This window comes from Ranitomeya variabilis, chromosome 2, assembly GCF_051348905.1.
Source record: "Ranitomeya variabilis isolate aRanVar5 chromosome 2, aRanVar5.hap1, whole genome shotgun sequence".
Taxonomy (NCBI): Eukaryota; Metazoa; Chordata; class Amphibia; order Anura; family Dendrobatidae; genus Ranitomeya; species Ranitomeya variabilis.
Window position 1 is genome coordinate 585,540,134 of NC_135233.1, and position 10,658 is coordinate 585,550,791.

General features: G+C 44.4%; 1 pseudogene; it reads left to right on the forward strand.

Moving 5' to 3' along the window:
- Window positions 1–6,788: 6,788 nt before the first annotated feature.
- LOC143803888 (uncharacterized) lies at window positions 6,789–7,844 on the forward strand (annotated as a pseudogene).
- The last annotated feature ends 2,814 nt before the right edge of the window (window positions 7,845–10,658 follow it).

Sequence of the window (10,658 nt, forward strand, 5' to 3'; positions counted from 1 at the left end):
TATTATTCCCATAAATACATTTCTTTATCTAAATAAAAAAAACAAACAATAAAAGTACACATATTTAGTATCGCCGCATCCATAACGACCCAACCTATAAAACTGTCCCACTAGTTAACCCACCGTAAGAAAAAAAAAAAAAACGAGGCAAAAAACAACGCTTTATTATCATACCGCCGAATAAAAAGTGGAATAAAACACGATCAAAAAGACAGATATAAATAACCATGGTACCGCTGAAAGCGTCATTTTGTCCCGCAAAAAAAGAGCCGCCATACAGCATCATCAGCAAAAAAGTAAAAAAGTTATAGTCCTCAGAATTAAGTGATGCCAAAATAATTATTTTTTCTATAAAATAGTTTTTATCGTATAAAAGCACCAAAACATAAAAAAATGATATGAATGAGATATTGCTGTAATCGTACTGACCCGATGAATAAAACTGCTTTATCAATTTTACCAAACGTGGAACGGTATAAACGCCTCCCCCAAAAGAAATTCATGAATAGCTGGTTTTTGGCCATTCTGCTTCACAAAAATCGGAATAAAAAGCGATCAAAAATGTCATGTGCCCGAAAATGTTACCAATAAAAACGTCAACTCGTCCCTCAAAAAACAAGACCTCACATGACTCTGTGGTCTGAAATATGGAAAAATTATAGCTCTCAAAATGTGGTAACGCAAAAAATATTTTTTGCAATAAAAAGCGTCTTTCAGTGTGTGACGGCTGCCAATCATAAAAATCCGCTAAAAAGCCCACTAAAAAAGTAATTCAAGCCCCCCTTCATCACCCCCTTAGTTAGGGAAAAATTAAAAAAACATATTTATTTCCATTTTCCCATTAGGGCTAGGGTTAGGGTTAGGATTAGGGTTAGGGTTAGGGTTAGGGCTAGGGTTAGGGCTAGGGCTAGGGTTAGGGTTAGGGCTAGGGTAAGGGCTAGGGTTAGGGCTAGGGTTAGGATTAGGGTTAGGGCTAGGGTTAGGACTAGGGTTAGGGCTAGGGTTAGGGCTAGGGTTAGGGTTGGGGCTACGGTTAAGGCTACAGTTAGGGTTGGGGCTAAAGTTAGGGTTGGGGTTTGGATTACATTTACGGTTGGGAATAGGGTTGGGATTAGGGTTTGGGGTGTGTCTGGGTTAGAGATGTGGTTAGGGTTACCGTTGGGATTAGGGTTAGGGTTAGGGTTAAGGGTGTGTTTGCATTAGGGTTTCAGTTATAATTGGGGTGTTTCCACTGTTAAGGTACATCAGGGGCTCTCCAAACGCGACATGGCGTCCGATCTCAACTCCAGCCAATTCTGCGTTGAAAAAGTAAAACAGTGCTCCTTCCCTTCCGAGCTCTCCCGTGTGCCCACACAGGGGTTTACCCCAACATATGGGGTATCAGCGTACTCAGGACAAATTGGACAACAACTTTTGGGGTCCAAGTTCTCCTGTTACCCTTGGGAAAATACAAAACTGGGGGCTAAAAAATAATTTTTGTGGGAAAAAAAAGATTTTTTATTTTCACGGCTCTGCGTTATAAACTGTAGTGAAACACTTGGGGGCTCAAAGTTCTCACAACACATCTAGACAAGTTCCTTTCAGGGGTCTAGTTTCCAATATGGGGTCACTTGTGGGGGGTTTCTACTGTTTAGGTACATTAGGGGCTCTGCAATCGCAATGTGATGCCTGCAGACCAATCCATCTAAGTCTGCATTCTAAATGATGCTCCTTCCCTTCCGAGCTCTGCCATGCGCTCAAACGGTGGTTCCCCCCACATATCAGGTATCAGCGTACTCAGGACAAATTGGACAACAATATTTAGGGTCCAATTTCTCCTGTTACCCTTGGACAAATACAAAACTGTGGTCTAAAAATAATTTTTGTGGAAAAATTTTTTTTTTTCATTTGCACGGCTCTGCGTTATAAACTGTAGTGAAACACTTGGGGGTTCAAAGCTCTCACAACACATCTAGATGAGTTCCTTAGGGGGTCTACTTTCCAAAATGGTGTCACTTGTGGGGGGTTTCTACTGTTTAGGTACATTAGGGGCTCTGCAAACGCAATGTGATGCCTGCAGACCATTCCATCTAAGTCTGCATTCCAAATGGCGCTCCTTCCCTTCCGAGCCCTCCCATGCGCCCAAACGGTGTTTTCCCCCCACATATGGGGTATCAGCGCACTCAGGACAAATTGGACAACAAATTTGGGCATCCAATTTCTCCTGTTACCCTCGGAAAAATACAAAACTGGGGGCTAAAAAATAATTTTTGTGGGAAAAAATTTTTGTTTTATTTTTACGGCTCTGCATTATAAACTTCTGTGAAGCCCTTGGTGGGTCAAAGTGCTCACCACACATCTAGGTAAGTTCCTTAGGGGGTCTACTTTCCAAAATGGTGTCACTTGTGGGGGGTTTCAATGTTTAGGCACATCAGTGGCTCTCCAAACGCAACATCGCGTCCCATCTCAATTCCAGTCAATTTTGCATTGAAAAGTCAAATGGCGCTCCTTCCCTTCCGAGCTCTCCCATGCGCCCAAACAGTGGTTTACCCCCACATTTGGGGTATCAGTGTACTCAGGACAAATTGTACAACAAATTTTGTGGTCCAATTTCTTCTCTTTCCCTTGGGAAAATAAAAAATTGGGGGCGAAAAAATAATTTTTGTGAAAAAAAAATGATTTTTTATTTTTACGGTTCTGCATTATAAACTTCTGTGAAGCACTTGGTGGGTCAAAGTGCTCACCACACCCCTAGATAAGTTCCTTAGGGGGTCTACTTTCCAAAATGGTGTCACTTGTGGGGGGTTTCAATGTTTAGGCACATCAGTGGCTCTCCAAACGCAACATCGCGTCCCATCTCAATTCCAGTCAGTTTTGCATTGAAAAGTCAAACGGCGCTCCTTCCCTTCCGAGCTCTCCCATGCGCCCAAACAGTGGTTTACCCCCACATTTGGGGTATCAGTGTACTCAGGACAAATTGTACAACAAATTTTGTGGTCCAATTTCTTCTCTTTCCCTTGGGAAAATAAAAAATTGGGGGCGAAAAGATAATTTTTGTGAAAAAAAAATGATTTTTTATTTTTACGGTTCTGCATTATAAACTTCTGTGAAGCACTTGGTGGGTCAAAGTGCTCACCACACCCCTAGATCAGTTCCTTAGGGGGTCTACTTTCCAAAATGGTGTCACTTGTGGGGGGTTTCAATGTTTAGGCACATCAGTGGCTCTCCAAACGCAACATCGCGTCCCATCTCAATTCCTGTCAATTTTGCATTGAAAAGTCAAACGGCGCTCCTTCCCTTCCGAGCTCTGCCATGCGCCCAAACAGTGGTTTACCCCCACATATGGGGTATCGGCGTACTCAGGACAAATTGTACAACAACGTTTTGGGTCCATTTTCTCCTGTTACCCTTGGTAAAATAAAACAAATTGGAGCTGAAGTAAATTTTTTGTGAAAAAAAGTTAAATGTCCATTTTTATTTAAACATTCCAAAAATTCCTGTGAAACACCTGAAGGGTTAATAAACTTCTTGAATGTGGTTTTGAGCACCTTGGGGGTGCAGTTTTTAGAATGGTGTCATACTTCAGTATTTTCTATCATATAGACCCCTCAAAATGACTTCAAATGAGATGTGGTCCCTAAAAAAAAATGGTGTTGTAAAAATGAGAAATTGCTGGTCAACTTTTAACCCTTATAACTCCCTAACAAAACGAAATTTTGGTTCCAAAATTGTGCTGATGTAAAGTAGACATGTGGGAAATGTTACTTATTAAGTATTTTGTGTGACATATCTCTGTGATTTAATTGCATAAAAATTCAAAGTTGGAAAATTGTGACATTTTCAAAATTTTCGCCAAATTTCCGTTTTTTTCACAAATAAGTGCAGGTAATATCAAATAAATTTTACCACTATCATGAAGTACAATATGTCACGAGAAAACTGTGTCAGAATCACTGGGATCCGTTGAAGCGTTCCAGAGTTATAACCTCATAAAGGGACAGTGGTCAGAATTGTAAAAATTTGCCCGGTCCATAACGTGCAAACCACCCTTGGGGGTAAAGGGGTTAAGCATTGAATGGAAGGCCTGCCCTGCACCAAAGTTACACACACCCCAACAACCCATTGAACAGACGTCCTGGATGGCCACATGAAACCAAAGTTTCCATTTTTTCATTCGGTACTGCCATACTGTTAGCCTATGCATTGCATGCAAGGCCTGCCCTGCACCAAAGTAACATTCACCCCAATAAGCCTTGCAAGCGACGTAGAGGTGTGCCTGCATACAATGTTCCCATTATTAGGAAGCGGGTCTCCCATAGTGTTTGCCTATGCAGTGAATGCAAGTCCTGCAAAAAATTAGGAGGTACACCAATGCCCTGTGAAAGAGATGTGGAGGAGGGCCTAATAAAAAATTGTTCCTATTATAAACGAGCGGGTCTCCTATACTTGTAATACCAATACACTAAGTGTAAGGGCTGACAAACATTTCCCCTGGGGGGTACCCTTTTTTTATTTAATTAGTTAATGGCATCCTAAACACCCTTGCCAAAAGTTTGAGTGACTGTTACATCACGGAATACATTCACCCTCGTGTTCTAGTGGTGGTGTCTGAAGAGATGTGGAGGATGTCCTTCTAGGAATCTATTTCCAATTTAAAGGAGTGGTCTCCTTTATTTGGAATGCCCATACACTAAGTGTAAGGGCTGACAAACATTCCCCCCTGGGGGGGTGGCTGTAGCATCACGGAACACATTGACCCTGGAATATACCTCCCAAAAACGACACTGTATTGGAGGTTGTCACGATAATGTATACAATGGCGTTATGACACATGCAGCATGTAGCCCCCCCCCTCGCAGCCCCTGCACTAGGGGATATCTGTCTCTGGCTCTTGTAACCTTACACTCTATCCTCACTCCTTCCTTGTCCCCCTCCCATAGGAATGTCTTTGTCTCCAAACACATGGGCTTGCTGTATGTGGGGGAGATATTACAGAAGCCGTAATGCGACTCCAGTGTGTGATAGAAATATGACAGTTACATATTTGAAACGTGCTTTGATAGGGCTTCGCTACAGCACCTCTTGCTAAATTCTAGCTCTCAAGGAACCCAAGAAATGGATTTCTACTGAACTGAGTGGAATAGCTAGTCCGAGTTCGGAATCATTGGAACGCTAATATCTATATAAGATGAGTGATGTGTGTGCCGTGACTCTGCTAGGTTCTCCAGGCAAGTTATGATAATGATAAGTTTTGTTAGCAAATCTGTAACTCTGAGAAAGGGGAGGGCGAGGGTTACTCAACCCCCTTTAGTAGTGTCACAGCCTACAAGTATAAGTTACTGCCAGTCAACCCATCCTTCAGTCTTACCTGAGAAGCTGTTGCACCAAGACCCTCTGATGCATTGGAATGACTGGCTCCTCCCACCAGCATGGTTAGCCTGGAATGATCTAAGCAACATGCGAGTATTTCTCTTCTTTAATCCCAGTTTTTTTGTAATTGCTTGTACATACCTTAATTTTCTCATATTGTAAAATCTTTATATACCTTTTGTAAACACTGGAGTAAAATATAAAATGTATTAGTTTCATCTTCTCCATGTTCTATAGCGAATTTTCACATGTCTGAAACTAATTACGCTACTAATTTGAGGTGGCTTGAACCCCTCTATTGAAGAATCTGAGCTGGTGGCAACGAAGTGTGTTCTGTGCTAGGTGGGTAAAACTGGCAGCGATGAAACGGGGTTTATAAGCTATTGTCTGGCTGTGGCCTGAGCATTTATAATTCCCTCGCTGCAGCATGCCTGCTAGCCAGTCCACAGTGAAGCGACCCATCCGGCGCCTAATTATCTTAGGTGTAGTTCCCTGACTGACCTGAGAGTAAGGGGGTGCTGGAGAGCTGCAAATTCCGAAGCGGAACTGGAAAGCGGGATATACATAAATCCCTGCAGTTCGTGACATATTGTAGCAGCAGTGGGATAACTAAAATAAGCCCCTTTGGTAAAATGATAGGTCAATAGCGATGTTTGTGTTTCATCACATTGTTAGCAGCGGAGGGATTACTAAGATAAGCCCCCCCTGCACATGTGATAGCCATGTGCTGGCCAACGGTCACCCCCTTTTCATGACATATTGGTGGCAGAGCGGTGGGATCATAGAGCATTAGTGGTCTTGTTTGAGCAATCAATCCTCTCACTAAAACTTACACTGTTCTTCCAAGGACCCTGCAGCAATAATCTGGAGAACGAACTCAGTGTTTATTAGTCCTGAGACAATTGTGTGTACTGGTAATTACCCCCTACCCTTCTCTTTGTTTTTCTATCCTAGATTTTCTTTGGCAACCATGGATGTGATGGGAGAAGAGTGGTATAAGCAGCATAAGAAGGACGTTCTTATTGCCCTTTGCAGGGTGTGGTGGATCGACGCCATGAACAAAAACAAAGACCAACTGGACACGGCTCTGGTGCAATCTGAAAATGGCCAGAGCCCAGTGGGTGGCGAACCCGGCCCAAGCAGAGATGGTGCTGCAGCCGAGGTCCAACCACCGAATGCTGGCCCTGTATGCAACCGGCTGGGCGAATTCCCCACCAATGACTGTGATGGACGTCGCAGGCTGATCCAGCAATACCAAGCCAAGCGAGAGGCCCAGGCCCAGTGAGCCGAGCGGGAGGCTGACAGAGCCAAGCGCTAAGCTCAGTGAGACTATGAACTGGAGATGGTCCGGCAGGGGGGATACCCTCCACCACCCGGAGCCGTGAGTCCAACAGATCTCAGATACTGAAGCTCCGGCCCGAGCACTTACTGTATATGTGATGTAAAAGGACGGGGACTTGGATACTTTTCTGCGGGCCTTTGAGAAAGCCTGCAGACAGTACAGGCTGCCTGGGGACTAATGGGCTCAATACGTGACCCCAGGGCTAAAAGGCAAAGCTCTGGAGGCATTTGCTTCGCTCCCGCCAGAACAAGATGGTGACTATGAGACCATGAAGCAGGCCCTGATACTCAAGTACCAGCTTACACCTGAGGTTTACCATAGAAAGTTCCGGAACCTCCAACGTGGCCCACACAACAGCTACGGCAATGTGGTGCATGGACTCAGGACCCACTTTAACCAGTGGATCCAAGGACTGTAAGTGACCACCTTTGAGCAGCTGGGAGACCTGATGATCAAAGACCAGTTCTTACATCTTTGCCCAGCTGAGGTGCGATAGTTCGTGATAGACAGAGAGCCCAAAGACGTGACTAAAGCAGAGCAGAACGCCGATGCCTATGAGGCCAACCGTAGATCGGAAGTGCGGAAGCCAGTCACCGCCATCTGGAGAGGGGGTAATCCTGCAACCAACGCCAGTACCCCTGCCAGCCAACACATCAAAAGCCCTGTCCCTGTTGCAAACAGCATCAGACCTACCACCGACTCCCGCCAGTGTTTCTTCTGCAAGAGGACTGGTCACATCAGCGCCCATTGTCCAGAGAAGTAGAAGAACCCCCCAGCCAATGCCCCAAGGCCTAATGCAGCAGTTCTTTTGGTGAGTGGGGCGGTTGGGAGGGTGTGTGACAATGTGCAGCATGTCATTGTGAGGGGCCATGTCGCTAAAGGCCTCAAGGACACCGGGGATGAACGATCCCTCATCCGACCCGAACTGGTGGCCCCTGAAGAGATAATTCTGGGGAAAACCCTTACAGTCACCGGGATTGGGGGCATCAGCTGTTCCTTGCCAATGGCCCGGGTTTATATAGATTGGGGTGCGGGGAACGGGATGAAGGAAGTGGGGCTGTCAAATAACTTGCCCAGTAATGTTTTATTGGGGACTGATTTGTGGAGAATGGTTACATACTATGTCCCTGACTCATCCCTGATCGAATGCTGATGATAGCAATGGGAATGTGATACCTGACAATGCATTATCGGTTAATGATAGTGATGAGGAAACGTGCTTGTCACTACTCATTACTCGCCCGAGTATCACTATGTTTGGTGTACTTGGCGAGCACCAAGCATTTCCAGGATTATTCAGCGGTAACTGGTGTCTCCACCCAGCATTTTTGGCGGACTTTAGAGACCCAATCACGCTGCATGGATTGTCTGCCAGGCCATGAAACGCCGAAGCCATCTTTGTTGTGGTCGTGCAGTGATTGGCTTGGCCGCACAGCATCATCCTGAGTATAAGAGACCTGACGCCGCCCTGCTGGCCGCATTCAGCTCCGGATTCAGCGAGAGTAGGTAGAGCTGCTGCCGAGATAGGGTCAGAATTGTGGTTTTTATAGTTAGTGTAAGTCTGCAACTCTTAAATCCACAACTCCTGAGAAACCAACAGTCATATCTAATTCATGGGTCCTTATATTGCAGCGCTAGGTAGGCAGGGCACGGCATATCCACATCAGTGCAAGGCCTGCAGGCACTGTATGTGCGTACAAAGCTCCCACTGCATCCCTCCCAAAGCTCCATAACTGTCTACTGCTGCTGCAGCTTCTTTACTTAGTTGCAATTTTCTTTTTCTCAAAAATTAATACAAAAAAAAAAAAATACAGTCTGTTCTGTCAGACAGAGGCCTGTTTAAAAATTATAGTTTTTCAGGCTTGCGTGGCATAGTTGTTGTGTGTGCTAGCCTTGTTCTACAATTTTTTTTGTGTGTTTTAAATTCACCAAAAATGGCCTCATATCTGCGTGCTCCAAGTTTGGGCATTGTATGCCAGTGTACCACTTTTTTGCTCTCTGTTACTTTAATTATATACAGCACTATTTAGAATAAAAAATATAAAAAGGGCACATATTTGCCAGTGTGGTATTTCTGTGACAGCCCTCATATATCTGCGTGCTCCAAGTTTGGGCATTGTAGGCCGGTGTACCACTTTTTTGCTATCTGTTACTCTAATTATATACAGCACTATTTAGAATAAAAAATATAAAAAGGCAACATATTTGCCAGTGTGGTATTTCCGTGACAGCCTTCATATATCTGCGTGCTCCTAGTTTGGGCATTGTAGGCCGGTGTACCACTTTTTTGCTGTCTGTTACTCTAATTATATACAGCACTATTTGGCATTTAAAAAAAAAACAGGCCACAAATTTGCCAGTGTGGTATTTCCGTGACAGCCCTCATATATCTGAGTGCTCTAAGTTTGGGCATTGTAGGCCGGTGTACCACTTTTTTTGCTCTCTGTTACTCTAATTACACTCACCGGCCACTTTATTAGGTACACCATGCTAGTAACGGGTTGGACCCCCTTTTGCCTTCCGAACTGCCTCAATTCTTCGTGGCATAGATTCAACAAGGTGCTGGAAGCATTCCTCAGAGATTTTGGTCCATATTGACATGATGGCATCACACAGTTGCCGCAGATTTGTCGGCTGCACATCCCAAAGATGCTCCATACAAGGCAGGATGGATCCATGCTTTCATGTTGTTTACGCCAAATTCTGACCCTACCATCCGAATGTCGCAGCAGAAATCGAGACTCATCAGACCAAGCAACGTTTTTCCAATCTTCTACTGTCCAATTTCGATGAGCTTGTACAAATTGTAGCCTCAGTTTCCTGTTCTTAGCTGAAAGGAGTGGTACCCGGTGTGGTCTTCTGCTGCTGTAGCCCATCTGCCTCAAAGTTCGACGCACTGTGCATTCAGAGATGCTCTTAGGCCTACCTTGGTTGTAACGGGTGGCGATTTGAGTCACTGTTGCCTTTCTATCAGCTCGAACCAGTCTGCCCATTCTCCTCTGACCTCTGGCATCAACAAGGCATTTCCGCCCACAGAACTGCCGCTCACTGGATTTTTTTTCTTTTTCGGACCATTCTCTGTAAACCCTAGAGATGGTTGTGCGTGAAAATCCCAGTAGATCAGCAGTTTCTGAAATACTCAGACCAGCCCTTCTGGCACCAACAACCATGCCACATTCAAAGGCGCTCAAATCACCTTTCTTCCCCATACTGATGCTCGGTTTGAACTGCAGGAGATTGTCTTGACCATGTCTACATGCCTAAATGCACTGAGTTGCCGCCATGTGATTGGCTGATTAGAAATTAAGTGTTAACAAGAAGTTGGACAGGTGTACCTAATAAAGTGGCCGGTGAGTGTATATACAGCACTATTTAGTGTAAAAAAATATAAAAAGGCCACATATTTGCCAGTGTGGTATTTCTGTGACAGCCCTGCGTGCTCCAAGTTTGGGCATTGTAGGCCGGTGTACCACTTTTTTTGCTGTCACTTACTCTACTTATATACAGCATTCTTTTGCATTTAAAAAAATACAGACCACATATTTGGCAGTGTGTTATTGCTGTCAGACGTCTGATGTATTTGTGGCCTACAAATTGTGGAAATTCAGGCCTACATTCAGCTTTATTTGCTGTCTGTTATCCTAGTTTGGAGCACTATTTTAGTTTAAAAAATTAGAAAATACAGGCCACATATTGAACAGTGCGGTATCTCGTTAAAAATACTTCTCTTTCAAGTTGTTATGGTGATTCATGACTGTATTAAATGCTCCAACTACTACTACCACCATCATCATCTTCTGCCTAGAGGCAGTCACTGCGCACATAGAAAGTCTGAGGAGCAGAGTGTGAATGCTTGGGTGGTGTTGTACTCTGTCTCTGTAATATGAAGGCATTTGCTCCCGCCAATAAAAGCAGTACTGCCAGAAAGCAAGCCATATTCACAGTGACAGCCAGAGAGAGAGGCACC